This window comes from Sciurus vulgaris (assembly GCF_902686455.1).
Source record: "Sciurus vulgaris genome assembly, chromosome: 5".
NCBI classification, from domain to species: Eukaryota; Metazoa; Chordata; class Mammalia; order Rodentia; family Sciuridae; genus Sciurus; species Sciurus vulgaris.
Genome location: NC_136465.1, coordinates 90,249,369 through 90,269,835, shown reverse-complemented (window position 1 = coordinate 90,269,835; position 20,467 = coordinate 90,249,369). Strand labels below are relative to the sequence as shown.

The following is a 20,467-nucleotide window of genomic DNA, read 5'->3' as shown; positions in this document are numbered from 1 at the left end:
CATGAAATGAAAATAGATGTACTGTTTTCAACAACTGTAATATAATTAACTCTTAGACTTTCTTTTACCTTACCACTGAGTCAACAGTATTGCAATCCACTGAGGTTTTGTTTGCAGCACATGATTTGAAAGAATCAGAGGTGAGATGAAATAGGTGTACAGTTAGTCCTTGCAGCTCAAGAGAGCCAGTGAGACAAACCTCACTTACCCTTCTTTGTTATTTTCCTAACTTTGTTATTTCCCACTTGTTGTAAGGGTTGGATCTGGAATGTCTCTCAAAGGCCCATGTATACAGCAATGTGCAGAGGTGAGACTTTTGAGAAGTGATTGGATCATTAAGGCTCTGACCTCATCAGTGGATTAATCCATTGGTGGATTAATAATTTGACAGCTTTATAAGGAGGTGGTATAAACCGCAGGAGGTGAGGCCTACTTGGAGGAAGTAGATCACAGGGGATGTGTCTTGGAAGGGTATATGTTGTCCCTATCCCTTTCACTCTCTCTGCTTCCTGGCTGGCATGAGCTGAGAAACTTTCCACTGCCATGCACTTCCACCACAATGTTCTACCTCACCCCAGGCCCCAAACAATGGAGCCAGCCAACCATGGATTGAAATCATAAGCCAAAATAAATTTTTCCTCCTCCAAGTTGTTTTCCTCAGTATTTGTCACAGCAAGGAAACGCTGACCAACAACACATTTCTCCATCATTGTTCAATGCAGCAACTAAAGACAGAATCTCAAACACTAGATCACACAAATTTTAGCTGCCCAATTTTATCTTTCCATTTGTTAGAAATATTTTTTATTTAGCTTCTTTTCCTCTTGTCACTTTGTTTTCTGTTCTTCAGTTCTCTCTTTCATTTCTTGCCCCTGTCCTCACTCTTTATCTCCTTGTTTCCAGGTGAAGGTATCAATTGGACAGTTAGGGTAGTGTTGGGACTGATGAGCAGGGTGGGTGTCTGAAGAGCTGCTTGTCTTTCCAAGAAGACTGGCATCCTGCATGGAAGTCCTCTTGTTGCTGAGAGAGAAGTTAAAGCTGAAGGAGGATCCCAGGGATGGGCTTGTGATGACACCTTCAGTTCTTCACCCTGTGTGTGATATTTTAGGAGTCATGACATTTGCACATTTCTAGTAGGAAAATACAAACGCACTCCAAATACTGCTGGAACTAAAGGGACCCAAGGATCAGTGGGCCAACAGAGGAGGTCACAGTCTTGAGCATGGATGCCAGCCTAGTGTTCAAAAGAGCCAGAGATAGCAATCACGCTTCAGCAGACAGTGCTGGGTCACAAGGACAAGTACCAGATCAACCTCACTACACTGAGCACAGTGTAAAGATCCACTTTTTCTCTGAAGGTCCCATAGAAAAAGGAGGAGAGAACCACTCTTGAGAGGAGTTTTGCATTTTAAAGGGATGAGATATTTATCCCCCAAAACTATTTTACTTTGAAAGACACTGAATTGCTTTTAATTGGCAAATTTAAGGCACGTTTTTTCCCTGCCATCAGTGAGAATGGGAACATCAGAGCAAGCTAAAGGCAAATTGTAGGGGAGAAGAAAGATAGACTTCTTCACATGTGAGTTGTGTATAAATTATCATTCATGTATAGGGGTGTGTGTATGAAGACAGAAATCAGTATGTTAATAGAGTTCAACTCTGAATGGTGGATTTGTTGGGTGGTTATTTTTATTTGCCCCTCCATCTGTCTATCTTTATGTATGTCCATCTGCCTACCCATCTATCATTCAACATGTTTTTATTAAACATTTACTATATTCCAAACATACGTCTTTGTGTTTATTTCTAATTTTCCACAATTAGTTACTATGTTTTACTTTTGTAAAAAGAAGAAATAAGTAAAAGTTATTTTTTAAAAAAATACCTATCCAATTCACTCATTGTGGTATTTGAATGATGTATATCCTACCTTATGAACTGTAAGCCGGGTCTTGAAGTTGACTCTTTTGTTCTTGTCTATATGCTTTTGGGGTTAGTTAAATATAAACTTCAAGTTTGTCAAAAATAATTTTGTAGAGCTTAATTCCCGTTCAGGCATTTTCATTCACAATTTTAGACTCATTAAGCTGTAAATGTACACAAACAAGCATTCTGCTTTGATCTTCAGAAGGAAAGCAAGTTTGCAGAGGGGTCCAATACTCTAGTACCCAAATAACTAGACTCAGAGTGGATTAGAGAGGTTCATGTAAAAGTCAAAGTCAAGTCTGATTGTTGATTGTGTTTTTAAAATAATGATTTCTCTCTGTATGTGGGAGCAGTTTTTATCACACCCAATACCATGAAAATTCCTTACAAATGTGTCAAGGACACCCTCACATGACTTGTGGCAGGCTCCAAAAGTAGAATTAGCAGTGTAGGTGGCACACGCTAGTGAGATCCTTCTATCTGCTTTCCCACTAGCAAATACACTCTTCAGAGGCCTTAGGAATCTTATAAATGGTAAGTTCACAATAATTTTATTTTTCAAGATTCTTATCAAGGAGACTCAGCAAATTTGTTATCTTTTGGCTTTTAATAGCCAGTGTTCAACCAGCCAAACCACCTAGCCAGACGCAGGGTATGTGGAGCATTAAATTATCTCTCATTTCTTCAGGTTTAGTCAGAGGACTGGGCAGTGGTATGAAACGCCCTGACAACTTGGATCTGGGTCTTAAGTGCAGCTGATACCACCCCTCCTGCTCCAATCCCCAGGGGAAAAGGAACCCTGCTTTGCATCCTTCTCAGATTTTTAGTTTGATTTCATATCGCCAAAGAGAAATTCAGTTTATTTTCTGACACTTCTATTGAAAAGTAATAAGGTTATAGAAATATAATAAAATACTGTATAATTTAGATTTGTGATATTTTGATGGCAAAAACTTAATTAAATAATAATTGAATAGTGACATGCATTAAAGAAATGTGATACTCAGAATAATGTGCAGCATATGAAAAAAATTTCATTGCAAATGCAAATAGTTCCATTCATTACTTTAGAGTGTTCAGGGCATAGTTTTTTGTGATAAAATGAAGATAGTACATTTTATAATATTTTGGAAAGAATTCATTTTCTTATAAAGCTGTGCTTATATTTAGTTTTTTTTTTCTTTTTTAACGGAGAAAAGACAGCTGCTTTGATATTTGCGTGAAATGAATTTCTGACAAATTATATGCAGTTCACTATTGTCACTGATCTCTGTGTCACTGGAGAAGTTCCTGTGGAGGGGGAACTTGACTCAGAACAAATAGTGTCCTTAGCCACATGTGAGGGAAAAGAATTTCAGCATGTGCCAGCAAGAGACACAGACGCCTTTATTTAGGAAAGAAGATATACATTCAGGAGAGAATGCAGGCTGTCTCAAGGTAGAGATGTCTTTTGGGGTAAAGTTAGAAATACACATTCGAGGGAGAATGTGGCCATCTCCAGAAGGAGAGACAGCAACCTATTGACATGGAGTGTTAGTAATTATGAAGGGAGAGTTGCCAGTGACTGACCTCGAGGTGCAGCCAGAGTAAAACAATTTCATGTTTGTTTTTCTAGTGCTTACACATTGCCCTCAAGTTGCTTTTTTGCAGGCAAGGGCCTGGGTCAAGGGCATGGGTTAAGGGCTAGAACTAAGGACATGGCTGGGTTGCTCAGGAATGCTTGCTTTGTATTTCCCAAGGTTCGTGGGCATTTCCTGTATTCTAGTGGCTAATGGGTGCTTCTCTTTTGAGACTCTGTATCTTTCCTTCTCTGAATCCCCAAATTCCAATCTCTCCTGCCCTTATTCTTTCTTGTCCTTTTTAAGTGCTTGCTGGACATTTGCAATATTGGTTATGTTTTAATTTTGTTTACAGAATAATGAAGAACCAGTTGTGAAAATTTATTTACATGCATCTTGGTATTCCAGTATACAGCTTATGCCTGTATAAACATGTGTGCCAGCTGTGCCCCGGTTTTTCCTTTAAGTTTTAACTTACTTCTTTGAAGACGGTGTTTATTTCTCTAGAGGGGTTCTTTAAGATTCAGATTCTCATCACTTGATCTTGCAAAGAAAGAAACATGATGATGATGATGATGATGATGATGATGATGATGATGATGATATTTTGAGACTTATATGCCAGGCACTGTTCTAAGTACATCATACATATGAATTCACTGAGTCCTTCCAGCAGTCCTTGTCACTCGGTGCTATTATGATCTCCATTTTTATAGACGAGAAAAGTGAGGCATAAAGAGATGAAGTAATTGACTAAATGCTGCAGTTTGGCTGTAGAAGACACTGAACACTGCAGTATTCTCAATGAAGTATCTTCTCTTTAATCGTAAGCCACATTTGAGATCATCATCTATATTAGTAACATAGATGCAAATATGGACAAATCAGTGGGCTTCCAAAATGTAATGTGTCTTTTAAAACACAAGACTATTGCTTTATGCCAATGATGCCATAATCTTCTTACATAAATGATGATGCTCCACAGATTAGAATACACTTCATTTAATTTTATATGTCTTGAAATGAGTCAATATCTGTTTTTTAAAGTTTAGTATGGCCTTAATTTCATATGGAAACCTAGAGAAATAAACATAATTGCTATTCAAAGAATTGCAAAAGGGAGAAGCCAGAAAAACAAGGCTACTTAATGGTCAGAAAAACAGCAAGCACCATTTTATTCATCCTGAAAAACAGTGAGATTTTTCTAAATAGTTCCTGAAATTAAAAATGGTTGTATGATCCTTGGAAGGTTTGATGTTCACCAGAAATCATCGTATTCTGTTTACAGGAAAATGAACTAGTGTCTAATGAGGGATTTGTATTTAAGGGTGCTATTCAGCTCCTAATTACCCATTTTTCAGTTTCAGGCAGGGGAGTAGTTTGCATAAAAATCAGAGATATAAAATAATGCTTGACAAATGGGAAGGAAATCAAAAGTATCTCATATTATCTTAGTATTCCAGGAGGGGGCTTTTTTTTTTTTTTAATTTTCCTGTAGCATACTTTGGAAAGAAGCAATTAAATGCACTTTGTGAGAAAGGTGCAAAACTACTTACTTAATCAACCTGATCGTATAGTATTTATTCATTCAACAACTTTATTAGATGCCTGCCCTGTGTCAGCCATAATATTAAGCTTAGAGGACACAAAGGTAAAGGACATTGACTTTTTCTAAAGGAATTCAGTAAATGATATAAAAATTAAAGAGACGACTAACTACCTGACCAGGTGATAAGAACCTTGATCAAAATAAAGTGCTAAGAGAACACAAAGTTAGCCAGGCATGGTTATATACACCTGCAATCCCAGTGACTCCAGAGGCTGAGGCAGGAGGATTCAAGTTTGAGTCCAGCCGTGGCAACTTAGTGAGACTCTGTCTCCAAATAAAAATAAAAAGGACTGGGGATGTAGCTCAGTGGTAGAGGTTCAGTCTGTAAGAGAGAGGGAGAAGAGAGAACACAAAGTTAAATAGTTAAATATCTAATCTGACTCAGAGTCGTAGAAAACTTTCTATAGAAGATGCTGGGAAATAAGTCCTGCAAGATAGTGGGAATTAGCAGGGCAAAGGGGGCCTCCAGACAGGAGGAATAGCTGTGCAATGGCTTAGAGGCACGTATGTCAGGACTTATTTGAATGTCAAGTATTGTAAGTGGAAGGGGCAGGAATGGAGTGATGATGGCAAGAAGAGGCTGAAGATGTGGGCCGGGATTAGGTCCTGAAGCACTTCAGATATCCAGACTGCTTGGACTCTGAGGATGAGGAAAAGCCATTGCAGAACTTCCCCTTGTCAGAAAGTGACATGGTCATATTGGGGCTTGGGACAATTTCTTGGGGAACACTGAAAAGGGAGATCCATTTGGATCCTGTTGCAACGATACCGAGGAGGATAGATGGAAACTTGAAACTGAAACTGTGGCACGGAGGTTACGCATTACTTAGGGTGGACTAGCTGCTGTACCAAATCACCCTGCACCTCTTGGGCTGAGTACAGTAAAGTATTCTTCTCACCCACATGCTCTGCGAGGGAGCACAGGGATTGGGAAGGGTTCTGCTCCACATTGTCATTTGTGGAACCAGACTTCTTTTGTCCACTGGTTCTGCTGTCCCCCTAGGTCCATAGAATCCTTGACTGGATCTTCTTTATTCTGTTATTATTGACAGGAGTCAACTGTCTTGACCTGCAGAATGGCCATTTCACATGGTGCACTCTGTAAGTAGTTAGGTGGAGAATGATGGAAAAGTAAGCTCAAGTTGTCACAAAAGTGGGAGTTAATAACTGTGTTAGCCCACTATGACCAAAATACCTGACAAGAACAACTTACAGAAGTTAAAGTTTATTTTGGGTTCATGGTTTCAGAGGTTTCAGTCCATGGTCAGTTAGCTCAAAGGCAGAAATATCATGGTGGAAGGCTGGGGCAGAGGAAAGCTGTTCAGTTCATGGCAGCCAGAAAGCAAAGATGGGTGAACGGAGCCAGGGGGGAAGATAAAATCTTCCAGGACAAGCCCCCCAGTGGCCTACTTCCTCCAACTAGATCCCACCTCCCAGGAATTCATTGAGCTATCAATGCATTTTGATGGATTAATCCACAGATAAAGTCAGAACCCCATGATTCCAATTATTGCTTAAAAGCCTGACCTCTGAACATTGCTGCATTAGGGACCAACCTTTCAAAACATGAGCTTTTGGAGAGCATTACAGATCCAAACCATAAGAGTAGCCCAAGTGGACCTAGAATCTGCAGAAAAGGTAAGACTTCATTCAAGTCACTGGTAGATGGTTGTGCAGTCTATTTGCATAAGGAACATGGTTATTGCAATAGATTTTGGAGAGAAGATGTTACATTTGAAATGCTTCCCACAGATCTGCACAGGACTGGCTCCCTCACTTCATTCAAACCTCTGCTAAAGTATCACCTTAAATAAAATTACAACACCCTCACTCTCTCCTCTTACCCAACTGCACTCCCCACATATTTGTTTGTTGACTGTCTTTTCTCCAATAAATGATCCATGAGGGCAAAGACTTTGTCTATATTGTCCATTGCTACATCCCTTAGTGCACAGAGCAGTGCCTGGCACCTAAGGTGTTCTCAAGAAATAACTTGTGTATGAGTGAGTCCAAATGAACGATCACTGGTATATTGACTGTAATAATAATAAGTGCTAATATTTATTGAGTGTTTATTATGGGATAGTACTGTTCAAGAGACTTCACAAGCATCAATTCACACGATAACGAATTTCTGTGAGCTAGATACAATGGTATCCCTATTGCACGGATAAGGAAACTGAAGTACACATAGCTTAAGAAACCTGACTGTATTCACAATGTTAGTAAGAGGTGGAAGTCACATGTAGGCGTTAGTGCTTCGTGGTTCCCAGTCTTAGTCCTTCAGCTATTCTACTGTGTAATTTTGGAGGGTTCTGGAGCAAGACCGGAGGCAGAGATTTAGGAAGTCATTGGAATGAATTCAGTTGTGAGTAGAGGTCAGCCTGAACCTTGAAGTTCTTTCAAATTGATTTGTAATTTCTACTCCCCTGTATCTGCCAGTGAGTTCAAACGCTTTCTCCAATATTTTGGGAATTCCCGTAAGCTTACATTTATATGCTCTTTGTTTATTTGAAAGCTTCCTGCCCTTAATTCGTCTGAATACCATTCCCAAAGACTTGTGATATTTAGTAGATCATAGAGATGTTTTCAGGTGTGGGAGGGGAGGCACCGAAAAACCATCAAGCAAAGAACATAAAAATCTAACATTAGAAATCTCTTTTCTTAAAAGTATCTTGACTGCCCTGTCACTGAGAATGTTCCACTTGTTATGTTCCCATGTGGGGGCAAGGGCCAACGAAGGGAAGTAGATGAGGATAGAAGCAATGAAGAAGATGATGTGGGCCGGGTGCTGGAGAAGGTGAAAGGCGTGGAGCCCGGATGACAGGTGAATGAATGAATTCAGGACAGAAGGGACGCGTCTTTCACTCAGGGAAAAGCTGCAGAATTAGTTGAAAGTGTGGGATCCAGGGCAGAGCCGAAGCCCGGTCTACTACGTTCCTCGTACGCAACTTCATCGTAGAACTCAACTATCCTGCTTCTCAATTTTCTCAATAGAAGAGAAGGGATCGTGCCCGCTTCACGAATCTTATAATAGAGTTTGTTGATTATTTCTGTAATTTGATGTCTTTCCATTTTTATCCCAGATTGCCACTAGAGTAATAAATAAATGGGAGACCACGTCTACTATATCTGCTACATTTTTCCTGACCCCTTTGAAAGGCCCTGTGGTTCTGTGGTCTTAATGTCACTTGGAATTTTGAATACTCTTTGAGGGTTGACATCAAACTTGTGTACAACAGGTCAGACCCAGACAGCTTGCAGTTTTATTTTCCATTTTTCTTTCTTCTTTTAAATTTGATATTCCTTTACATAGGACATACACATTCCATTTTCGGATCTGTTCCCACTCGTCTTAGATCTGGCTCCTTCACATGTTTTATTAACTTGTTTGGCACCGATAGACTATTGAATGTTCAATTCATGATCTAGATTGATTTCTACTGAAATAGCTATATGTTAACAATGTTCACACTGCTAAATCTCCACAGAGCATTTTCTGTCTTTATTTCACTTGGTCTCTCTGTCGCCACTAGCAGTGAACTTCTCCTGAAACCCCTTCTTCTCCTTTTTGTTACATGCGCTTCTGATTCCCTGTGGTCTCTCATTCCACCCTTCTGCTATTACTCTGCCTCCATTGCCCACCGTTTCAATGCTGTTCATTTGTCAGTCTTTATTTTAGCCCACTTTTCTTCTGGGTGGCTCATGTCCATCTGCACATTCAAAATTAAGTAATAGTCTTTCCCTTCATACCACCTTCTCCTTTGTGCTACACAGCATCATGAAAGGAGTCCCCACAAATCCCAGTTTCCCTATCCCCCAAACTGCAGCCTCTGTCATTTCTAGGAGTGATAAATATTTAATAACTGGCACAGGAGAGGCACTAAAAATCAGACTTGACCCTGCTGTCCCCATGCACCTCACCATTGCTTCCCCATTGAAGATCGGCCCAGCTGCACCCAATCACCAAAGTCAGCTCCTTCCTCTCCTGTTGCCACTGTGGTAAGACCCTTGTCCTTTCTCTGGACTAACAACATACTAATTTATCTCCATTTCTCCTTGTAAGGAAAATCTCACCCTTGAATGGCAGTAGGTCCTTCTTTTATCATGTACCATGCTCCTCATCTCTAGCTACTCCCAAGGCCCCTGTTCAGTTGTTCGTGTTTCCCTGGATGCCACCCTCTCTCACCTTGGCCAGCATTGCTCCTTCAGCCAAGAATGCTCTTCTCCATCAACTTTGTTGGTGTAGCTAACCTTACTTGTCCCCCAAAATTTATTTCAATGTATCCATATGTGAAAGGTCTGTTCTAAATATCTTCCCTCTTAGCAACATTCCCAGGGTACTCTGCAAGTATTTTTAAAGTCTGCATTCTCAGGGCATATTTACTGTGTCTTACCTGTTAGTGGTGTAGATTGGTAAGGAGTACTCTTTTCAATCTGATAAAATATTTTCCTGCAGAAGAGATACACTCAGAGGATGAGAAGGTACCAAGGAGGAAGGTATTGTGAATTAACACAGAATTAACACTGATTGACAGAAGGAAAGGAAGCAACAGCTGGGTAAACAAGCAGCTGCTCAAAGAGACAGGAAAATGACAGTGAGTAGCCTCAAACATGGCAAAAGGTCCAAAGACATCAGAAAAGGAAGTAAATAATGTGAGGAAATGAGTTAACTCACTGGAAAAGTAGCTTAAGTGTCTGAACAGGAGGTAAATAAGAATGAAAATGTTCAAATTACAGTTCATATAGAGAAAAAGATTAGAATAAATATTCTGTGTAAAACAAATGGATGTTTAAAATGAAATAAACTCGAGTTAAATTAACTTGATCTTTTAAAATACTGTTTTAACCTGCAAAATCAAACTTATAATCATGTTTAAAAAATGTAAAAGTACACTATAACCCCAATTTATTATTGCACTGAAAACGTAAACTAGAAGCAGGTGTTTTATGTTGCGTTTGTGTGATCACTAAGGAGCCCAAACTTCTGGAAGGAAATACTCAATAACACAGGTGACAAATAATATATATACATCTTTGAAAAAAATGAAAGTATTACAAAGCTTTATTTTTTTTTTTGCTTCCTCAACTCCCTCCCTCCCTACCACTACTATCCCCTGAGTTAGCCATTATTTTCAGCTTAATGTATGCTTTCAATATTTTCCCATGCATTTATATCCATATTTGTAACTACTAAAAATATGTGTCTTTATCTCATATGATATACATTTATATACAATAAACGACTAGGTCACATTTGTTTTGGAAATAATTCCATTTCAATGAAAATAGAGTTGTGTCCTTAAAAGAACTTCCATGGTTGGGTACGGTGGTGCATGTCCATAATCCCATCAACTGGAGAGGCTGAGGAAGGAGGATCAAGAGTTCAAAGCCAGCCTTAGCAACTTAGTGAGGTCCTAAGCAACTCAGTAAGACCCTGTCTCTAAATAAATAAAAATAATTTTTTTTAAAAGGGCTGGGGATGTGGCTCAGTGGTTAAGAGCCCCTGAATTCAATCCCTGGTACAAAACAAAAACAAAAACAAAGAAACAAACAAAAACTACCATGTATCCATAGTATGGATCTAATGTGATTATTTGGTCTCTTAGTGATAGACATTTAAATGGTTTCTAATTTTCTGTATATTTAAGAAAATATCATAGATAGTATTGCTGCAGTTTGGCTCTGGAGTGTCCCCCAAAGGCCCATGTTTTAAAGGCTTGGGCCCCAGTCCATTGTGCTTTAGGGAGGGCATGAAACCTTTAGGACATGGGGCCAAATGAAAGGAAGTTAGATCATTGGGGACGTGCCCTTGAAGGAGATATTGAGACCTGTTATGGTTTGGATCTTTAATGTCCTCTCAGAAGCTTATGTGTTGATGCTAGAATGTTCAGAGGTGAAATGATTCGATTGTGAGAGATGTTACTTCATCAGCAGATTCATCCATTTAGTGGATTAGCCAGTTGAATGTACTACTGGGAGGTAACTGTTTGCAGTTGGGCATGACTAGAGAAAATAGGTCACTGGAGCTGTGTGCTTAGGAACTGTATCTTGTCCCTGGCTCCTCACTCACCCCCACCCCCTGCCTCCTGGCTGCTATGAGCTGAGCATCTTCTTTCTTTCACATCCTTCCTCCATGATGTTCTGCCTCACTGTGGCAGTGGAATCAGCCAGCCATTGACTGAACCTCTGAAACTGTGAGTCAAAAATAGTTTTCCTCCTATATGTTGTTCTTATCAGGTATTTTGGTCACGACAACAAAAAACTGACCCATACAGAAATTTGTACAAGGAGCGGAGTTGTTGCTGTGATTATATCTGATTATGTAGTTAAGAAGGCTTTAGAACTGGTTTGCAGGAGTAATTTGGAAAAGTTTGAAGGTGCAGGCTGTAAACTCCTTTGAATGTTGTATGCAGGCCTTAACTGATGATTCTGGTGGGAGTTCAGAAGACCAGGATACCAGTAGGAATGCAGACAGTAAAGAATGTGCTCATGAGGTTTCAGAGGGGAAGGAGAGCTCTACTGAAAATTGGATTAGAGTCCAATTTGTGTTACATTCTGGCAAAAAAAAAAAAAAAAAAAAAAAACTTGTTTACATTTTGTCCATATCTTGATACTTTCTGTGAAGCTTGTTACATTTTGTAAAAACTTGTTTACATTTTGTCCATATCTTGATACTTTCTGTGAAACTAAATTCAAAGGTCATGGACTAATTAATCTGGTGGTAGAAATTTCAGGGTGGCTCAACTTTTGGCAGGTTTACTGTGAGAATTGGGATCAGAAAACAGAGAGGAACTGTTTGAAAAACTTAGCAGTTTGGCCAGAAAAATGCATGGAATATTGGGGCTGGGGAAGATGTGGTTGCTGAAGAGTAATAAAGAATAATAAAGTTTTGTACTTTGTACAAAGACAATAAGAAAGGTGCCTTGAAGGCATTTCAGAAATCAGCAAGACCACACCCATGGCAGGTTCAAGGATATAAAAGTGAAAACTTGTTTAAGAGACAGTGGGGGCATCCTGTTCACACAGGGTTGCCTAAGAAGTTATCAGGATTTGTGTCACCAGGCTCAGGTGCATAGGAATTCAGAGGCCACTGCTATTTTGTAAGAGAGCCCAGATACTGCTTGAGCTAGTGGCAGTCAGTGTGCATATTAGAAATGCCAAATCATCTTTTCATACGGTAACAATTCATACAGCCATTCCATTTGAAGCATAAAAGTACAGGTTGAGTTTATCTACTATGAAAATCAGAAATTTAAAATGCTCCAAAATCCGAAACATTTTTGAGCACCAACCTGACTCTACATGTGGAAAATTCCATACCTGACCTAATGTGATAGGTCACAGTTGAAATGCAGGCACACTAAAAATACTGTGTAAAATTACTTCAGGCTATGTATATAAATATAAATGAAACATAAGTGAATTTTTGGTTTAGATTTGAGTCCCATCACCAAGATATTTTATTGTTTTTATTCTGGTTACTGATTCTTTATTATATTGTGTTATTGGCATATTTGTAATTGATTCTTGTTTATATTCTGGGTTATGTATGTATGTTGTAAACAATTTCTTCAAGTCTCCCTCCCTCCCTCCCTTCCTTCCTTCCTTCCTTCCTTCCTTCCTTCCTTCCTTCCTTCCTTCCTTCCTTCCTTCCTTCCTTCCTTCCTTCTCTCTCTCTCTCTCTCTCTCTCTCTCTCTCTCTCTCTCTTTCTTTCTTTCCTTTTTTCTTTTCTTTCTTGATACTAGGGTTTGAACCCAGGGCTGTGCTACAACAGAGCTATGTCCCCAGCCCCTTTTCTGCCTCATCATCCTGAGTAACTGAGATTACAGGCATGTGCCTCTACAATCTGGCTTCTGTCTTAAAATTAAATTTTAATATCCCATCATCTTATGTATACATAGGACACTTATAAAATTACCCAGTTACTCAAGTTACATTCTGTAGGTGTTTTATGCACAGGAAAATGGGACATAATGAGTTTTAACTCTCTAATATTTGCCTTATAGAAATTTTTAATTTTAAAGCAGTCATGTTTATCAAATTCTTTCCTTTATGGATTTTTGTATTTCATGCCTTGTTTTACAATGATTAAAATCCCAAGGTCTCAAAGATATTTTCTTATTTTTTCTTCTTCTACAAAATATCATTATTCCATCTGGAACTTTTTGAGCAGTATGAGAGATGAATTTATCTTAGTTCTTACTGATTAGCTAGTGACCCCAGCACAATCTGAAATATCCAGTTTTCTTATGAAATGGTTTGAAATGTCACTTATGATATAGGAGATTCCCAAATGTGCATAGGTTCATTTAGAAACTCTTCTGTTCTAGCATATAGTTTCTGTTCTTGCATGAAAGCTCACTATGATTGTGGATTTGTGAACTTCTGTGTATAATTTTATTAGTATTTTTATTATGATAGTTTTATAGTTTTGTTATTGATGAGTTGTCCTCCTTATTTTTTGTCCAATTTTGTCTTGAGTATGCACACTGATTTATACCTCCCATATGAAGTTTAGAATCATCCTATTATCTTATCAAATTTTGTAGTTCTGGTTGAGATTGCATTGAACCTACAAATTTTATTTGGGGAGACATTTTCAATATTCATTAATGTCCCCATAAATATTAGGAATTTACTTACAAATCTATTTTAATGTGTTTTGGGGGCCATGTTGCTAGTATAAATGAAATCTTTGTTTTATTATATTTCTCAAAGATATGATTGCTGCTATGTAGGGAAGTTGAAAAAAAATCTTGTGTAAATCTCTATTGGCTCTAATAGAAAATTTTTCAGTTATTTTTGTTGTATACACTAGAAGGGTAATTACTGAAACTTTCCCGTATAAACGTATTTGAAATTTTTTTAATGTTTTTATTAGCACATTATAGTTACACAGGTGAAATATTTTTAAAAAAATGTTTCAGTGTGTGTACTTTATGTTGTCTTCTCATTTTATTCCATTTTTATGAATTTTATTACATTTTTATGACAATGTAGCCTGTGTAATGATTGTTTTAATATGTGGATTTCTCTTTTGTAATATGAAGTGCAGTTAAATTTCAGAAATTTTCTATTTCATTATAAAAATATGCATTATTTTAAAATTGAAGACTCAATGTGATTATGGATTTATGAATTTCTTTTAATTTAATTTATTTATTTTTACAGACTGCATTTTGATTCCTTGTACACAAATGGGATACAACTTTTTGTTTCTGTGGTTGTACACAAAGTAGGTTCACACCATTTGTGTACTCATACATGTACATAGGGTAAAGGTGTTTGTCTCATTACGCTTTCTTTCCTTCCCCACCCCTCCCCCACCTCATTTCCCTCTACACATTCCAAAATTTCTCCATTCTTCTCTTACCCTGTCCCCCACCCTGTTATGTATCATCATTCACTTATCAGAGAAAATATTCGGCCTTTGTTTTTTTGGGACTGGCTTATTTCACTTAGCGTGATATTCTCCACCTCCATTCATTTACTTGCACATGCCATAATTTTGTGCTTCTTTATGGCTGAGTAATATTCCATTGTGTATATATACCATAGTTTCTTTATCCATTCATCTATTGAAGGGCATCTAGTTTGGTTCCACAATCTAGCTATTGTGAGTTGAGCTGCTATAAACATTGATGTGGCTGCATTACTGCAGTATGCTGATTTTAAATCCTTTGGGTATAAACCAAGGAGTGGGATAACTGAGTCAAATGGTGGGTCCATTCCAGGTTTTCTGAGGAATCTCTATTCTGCTTTTCAGAGTGGCTACACCAATTTGAAACTCTACCAGCAATGTATGAGTGTGCCTTTTTCCCCCATCCATGCCAACACTTATTATTGTTTGTGTTCTTGATAATAGCCATTCTAATTGGAGTGCGATGAAATCTTAGGGTGGTTTTAATTTGCATTTCTGTAATTACTAGAGATGATGAGCACTTTTTCATGTATTTGTTGATCACCTATATATCTTCTTCTGTGAAGTGTCTGCTCAGTTCCTTAGCTCATTTATTGATTGGGTTCTTTGTATTTTTGGTATAAAGTTTTGTAAGTTCTTTATTAATTTTGGAGATTAATGTTCTATATTAAGTGTGTGTGGAAAAGATTTTCTCCCAGATTTGTGAATTTCTATTGATTGCATTTATCAGTTTTTGCTCTCTCTCTCTCTATATATATATATTTTTTTTGTTCTTGTTTTTGTTTTTGTTTTTTTAGTACATAAAATTTCTCAACCATTGTATTTTTTTGGTGGCCTTGCATATTTAATCAAACACAGAATATTTTATCTTCTTCATGATTTTAAAAATAAAATGTATTTTTATAAAAATAATAGAGTACATAGTTGTAAAACCTCAAATAGTGTGTGAGAGTTTAAAATGAAAAGCAGCAGTCTCCTGTCTCAGACTCCCAGGTCCCCCAAGTCATGTTCCCAGAAAGCAATTCCTTTCAGCTTTTTAATAGGCCTCCCCTTTTTTTTCTTGTTTTATGTGAAAGCAGCATGCTTAATTAGAATTTTTACATTTCCAACATGTCTATTGACTTCTTGTGGAAAAATCAAGATGGAGCTCCCTTAACACGCCCACATAGCATCCCTCCTCCTCCACACTGTGCTTTCCTGACCCCCATTCCAGTTGTATCACCATCAAATCAGTGTCAGTGGTAACCTTAGTGTCTACTAGGTGTAGTTCCCATCTGAGAGAGAAAGCCTATTACAAGTGTCTTACATGCTGTTCAACTTTTAATTTTCCCCCAGATCTAATAAAGCCTCTTCATACAGCTGTAATTCACTGCCTGTCTCCCATTGGAGCCCCCGCTCTTCTTTCTGACTGCCAAACACATTAGTCTGCAGGGGCACTTTTTGTTGTTGAGCCATCCATCCCGAAGCTGTCCTTTTGTCTCACTGGAATCTGATTGATGGCTTTCTAGGCCTACTGTGTAGCTGTGTTCCTGAAGTTTTCTTTACCAGAATCCATCTGTTGATATATATATATATATTTTTTTCTCTTATTATCTAAATGTTCTTTTTCTTTTTATAGTGTCCTAGTCTGAATGGAATGGCAATTAATATTTCTAAACAAACTAATTATAGATTTTTAAGAATTTTCTTCTGCCCATTGAACAATCTTGGTTTTCTTTGAGTGTCTTTGTTTTTCCAATTTGTTCTCCGACTCTTGTGTCAGAGGCTGTCCTTCATTGTCTTCTGACCCTGGTTCTCCAGATCTAGACACCCTATGAAGACTCTGGGCCTGCTGAAGGGTAAATTTTGCTCTGGGTTGAGAGAGTGGCAAGGTTGCCTTCTCTTGGGTGGCTCCCAAATGTTATTATCTGCAGGTTTTTTTTTTTCTCTTGGACGAGTGTCTTCCTTCCACTTGGGAGGCATAGCCTGTCTGTGGATATTGTATGAGTTGAGAGTTTGCAGTTAATCCTGGGCTGATCCAGCTATCTGGGCATGCCTGAAGACCAACACCCTCTCCCACATACATAGTGATAATTGACCAGTGAAAGGTTTTAGGGTTTGACCCATCTGGATGTCCCAGCTACCCCATAACAATACCCTGGCAGATTATGCTAAGACACCCACCTTTCCTAGTATCTCCTGCTCCAGGCCTAGGGTGAGCCACCTTTCAGAGCAAAATTGGCTAGTTAGTTCATGCTCTGTTTTCTTAAGGTAGACTTTGTTTTTCAGAGGTAACCCACACTCAGATCCACTGAAGGTTTGTTTTCTTTTCTTTTTTCTGATGTGGATTTTCAAAAACATCTTTTCTCCTAGTTGTGGAGATTTGTTGTAGGAAGGGAGAGATGAACCTTCATCTTTATTCTGTTCAGTTTTGCACTCCAATTAGCAACTTGTAACCAAAATGATTTAATATTTTTACGAATTGAAACTCTTTAGATTGTTTTTGTTTTTTAAATTTTCATATCAATATTAGTATATCTAGACTACAGTATTAAAAACATTAACCTTATAGTTATCAAATTTGCTATAAATATTTTTCTGAATCGTTTATTTTTATTTTAGCTATTTTATTTTTCATGGTAATGAAATTTCACACCTTGATATATCAATTTTGTCAGTATTTTCCTTTGTTAAAAGATATTTTGCAAATGTCTAAGTCTGTAGTTGTTTTCTTATATTCTAGATTTAAAATATTTCTCCTACATATCTTGAAACCATTTTGTGATTTTCTTGTGAAGCATGGATCTATTTCACCTCAAAATTCCAAATTGACACTGGCCATGTGAATACATTTTATTAAATAATTTTTAAAATCATTGATTTTATCTCCATTATGTCATCTTAAATTCACTTTAAAGATGTGCTATATTTATGTGTTTTCACTCTACTCTTTGGATAGGATTTTCCTTCATGCCCATATTCATCATATATTAATAATCTCTATTTTAATGATTCACAAGTCAGTATAATCTCATTTTTGTTCTTTTCAATTTTTATTCAATTATTTTCCGTTTATGCAGAATACAAGTCATCTGAACTAGTATAAAAAAATAAATGTTGAATGAGACATGTCTTTTGTCTCAATGAGTACATAGTCTGAAAAGATACATATGATTAGTTCATATTAAGGATTTCACAAGAGACTCTTAAATGTTTAAGGTAGAATAAAGAAATAAGCTTAAAAAGGAAAAGATGAAGTTGAGTGTTGATTTATAGGCAGAACTTCACCAAGGAAATGAATGAGTGAACAGGAGGAAATCTGCACAGGTGCACACACAGGTACAGCTGGAGCACAGGGGAAGGGCGTGGGGACAGCTGGACATCGCTCCCTTACATTTTAATGAAATGTTATTATAATTTAGTAAAATTCACAACCGATTCTATTAAACACTTGATCAGGAAAATTATTAATTGCATTAGGTAGGCCATAAATAATTATAGAATTGAGTCCTTAAAGTCTTTTGTTGAAGAACAAGACAGATAAAAACTCTAAAATACAATGGATAAACTGGTTGTTTAACCATGTCCTGGTTAAACTGGTTGTAAACCATGTTTAACTCATGTAGACTGAGACTATACTAAATTAAAGATGGAGTTTATTTTCTAAAAGAGGGAAGACCACCCCTTTCAAGAATAATCAATCAGTTCCATAGGGAACAAATCGATTGTCATGATTTAATTGAAGCCCCTCAGTAATCCTTCACTGATGTGTAATCCCCTACAGAGATGAAGGTTATCACTTCCATCAGCCAGCAAAGCTCTAGGAAATGAGAGCAGTTGTATAGTACTAAGGAGGGAATATAAGCAAGAAAGAAAGACAGTAGAAGTATACTAACTGCTCTTGAATGTTGATAGTGAAGTGAGAGAACCAAAATGTAGCTCTGGGAACAGTGTGGGCCTATCAAGAGCTTTCTTTTACTAAGTTCTAACCCGATGTGGTAAACATCACATTGCACACCCTAAATATACACATTTTTAAATTGTAAAATATATTTCAATAAAGCTGTCAGGGGGAGTTCTAAACATGTTTAGAAGACAGAGGAAATGATTTAGTAGATGTGAAACAGTTAAATGTTTAAGGGAACTTACTTTAGAACTTGAATTCTTCAGGAAGTGTGAAAAAAAAACTTGTCCCAAAATACAAAGGGGAAGAGGGAGCCCTTCTTCCTCTTAGAATGCTAGTAGAGATAAAATTAGAAGATTTAAAGGAAGAGGTATTGAGGGACAGATGCAGACAGCTAGGCAGTTCACACTGATGTTTTGATCTTCTAAAAGTTTATTTCATAGACATCTCTATCAAAATCACCAGAGAGTCCTAGATAAAAATTCCACCCTTGGATCACTCTTATCAGAACCAGGAAGTTGATATTAGCAAACTCTAGGTTATTCTAACTAGAGCATGAGAACCATTCTTCAGTGAAGTAGGAGGTTATGTACATGATTGGGAAAGCATTAATGTTTTTAGGAAGAGAACAGAAGATACAGGTGGACGACAGAAGAAATAAAAGAATTGCTGAGCAGAGCCTATGTTGAAGTTGGGAAGCAGCAATTTGTGTTAGAGGCGTTGACTCAGCTACAGAACCTCGTTGACTGTGCTGCCGTGGCTCTGCTAGGGTAGAGTGGTTCTGCCGAAAGACCCTGCTACCACGTCGTTATTTGTCAGTGTACAGGGAAGATTACTAAGGCTGGCTGCTGGACTGAGAACATGAAAAAATACTGAGAGATTTTCCTTCCTTCTGGGTTTGAGAAACACACCTTTGTTTCTTGGCAGGCAGAGTAAGTAACACTGATTACTACATAAAATCCCACAGATTTGTGTATTCAGAGTTTTAATTTCACATATTTATAATGAGCCTGCTGGCATGTCAGGGACTTCCCCTGCTGGTTGTGGCTCAATTTTTGTAATAGACACTGTTGCTTCACCTGCATATAAGCAGAGATGAGCAGCTCCCATCATGTGAAGAAATCCAAAGTTGCAAGACCTACCTGGTCTCCTTGATTGTCTTTTTTCCTTTCTCTTTCCCTTTCCTTCCCTTCTTGAGTTACATTGGCAGCTGCTTGCTTGATCTCCAGGCTGCTAGTCTCTTCCTTGCCAAGATCATCTTCTATACATTTTTTTTTTTTTTTTATGCAGTCTGACAACTGTAGTAAGTAGCTGCTGTTGGGAAGTTTTCCTCATCACCACCGAGTGATATCTAGACAAATTAGAGACATAAAAGGGTTTCTGTAGCATGTCTTGTCTTCTTGTCTTTAACCACTGTCCCCACCATCCTCATCTCCCACAGTCCAGGGACAGTGAGTGAATCCTGTCATTGTTGCAGTATACCTGCATTCAGGCCCATGACCATGCCCTCCTTTCTGGTTTAGCTGTGGCTCTTTCTATTGTTTTCCTAAGGAGGTGTCTTTAAGCACTGTCCCTTTCTGTAGCTTACTTGGACCTAGTGCTATCTTGCAAGGAAGAATTCTTTTTCATCTCTCTTCTATGGTACTTTATACAAATATCAATCATTACATTTGGAACATTATATTGTATTTGTTAATATTTTTGTTACCACAACTGGACTTGAATTTCCTGAGACCCAAAATTGATTCATTAATTTTTCATTTCTCCACTGACACATCGGAAGTATACCTTAAATTTTAGTTGAATACATTTGAAACAGAGGCCCTCTTTATATAATCAAAACCAAAAGAGCATAGCAAAGTCAAGTTCTTTAGAGCAAGCAATATGGGCAGCTTTGCACCTTTTAAGAAGTCCTTCTTTTTCCATGTAATATTCTATGTGGATAATATTACATATTACATAACCTGCACTTAAGATGGGGAGCTTCCCTTGTGTGAACATCCAAAGTTGTGAGACCCTACCTATAGTATTGATTAACTAAATGCTTATAGAATCATGGAGTTCA

The 20,467-nt window shown here is 37.7% G+C and overlaps 1 protein-coding gene across 2 annotated transcripts in view; it reads left to right on the top strand.

Annotated features, from left to right (window-relative positions):
- ST8SIA1 (ST8 alpha-N-acetyl-neuraminide alpha-2,8-sialyltransferase 1) overlaps positions 1-20,467 on the top strand; it is a 133,564-nt gene that overhangs the window by 108,566 nt on the left and 4,531 nt on the right. The window lies entirely within an intron of this gene.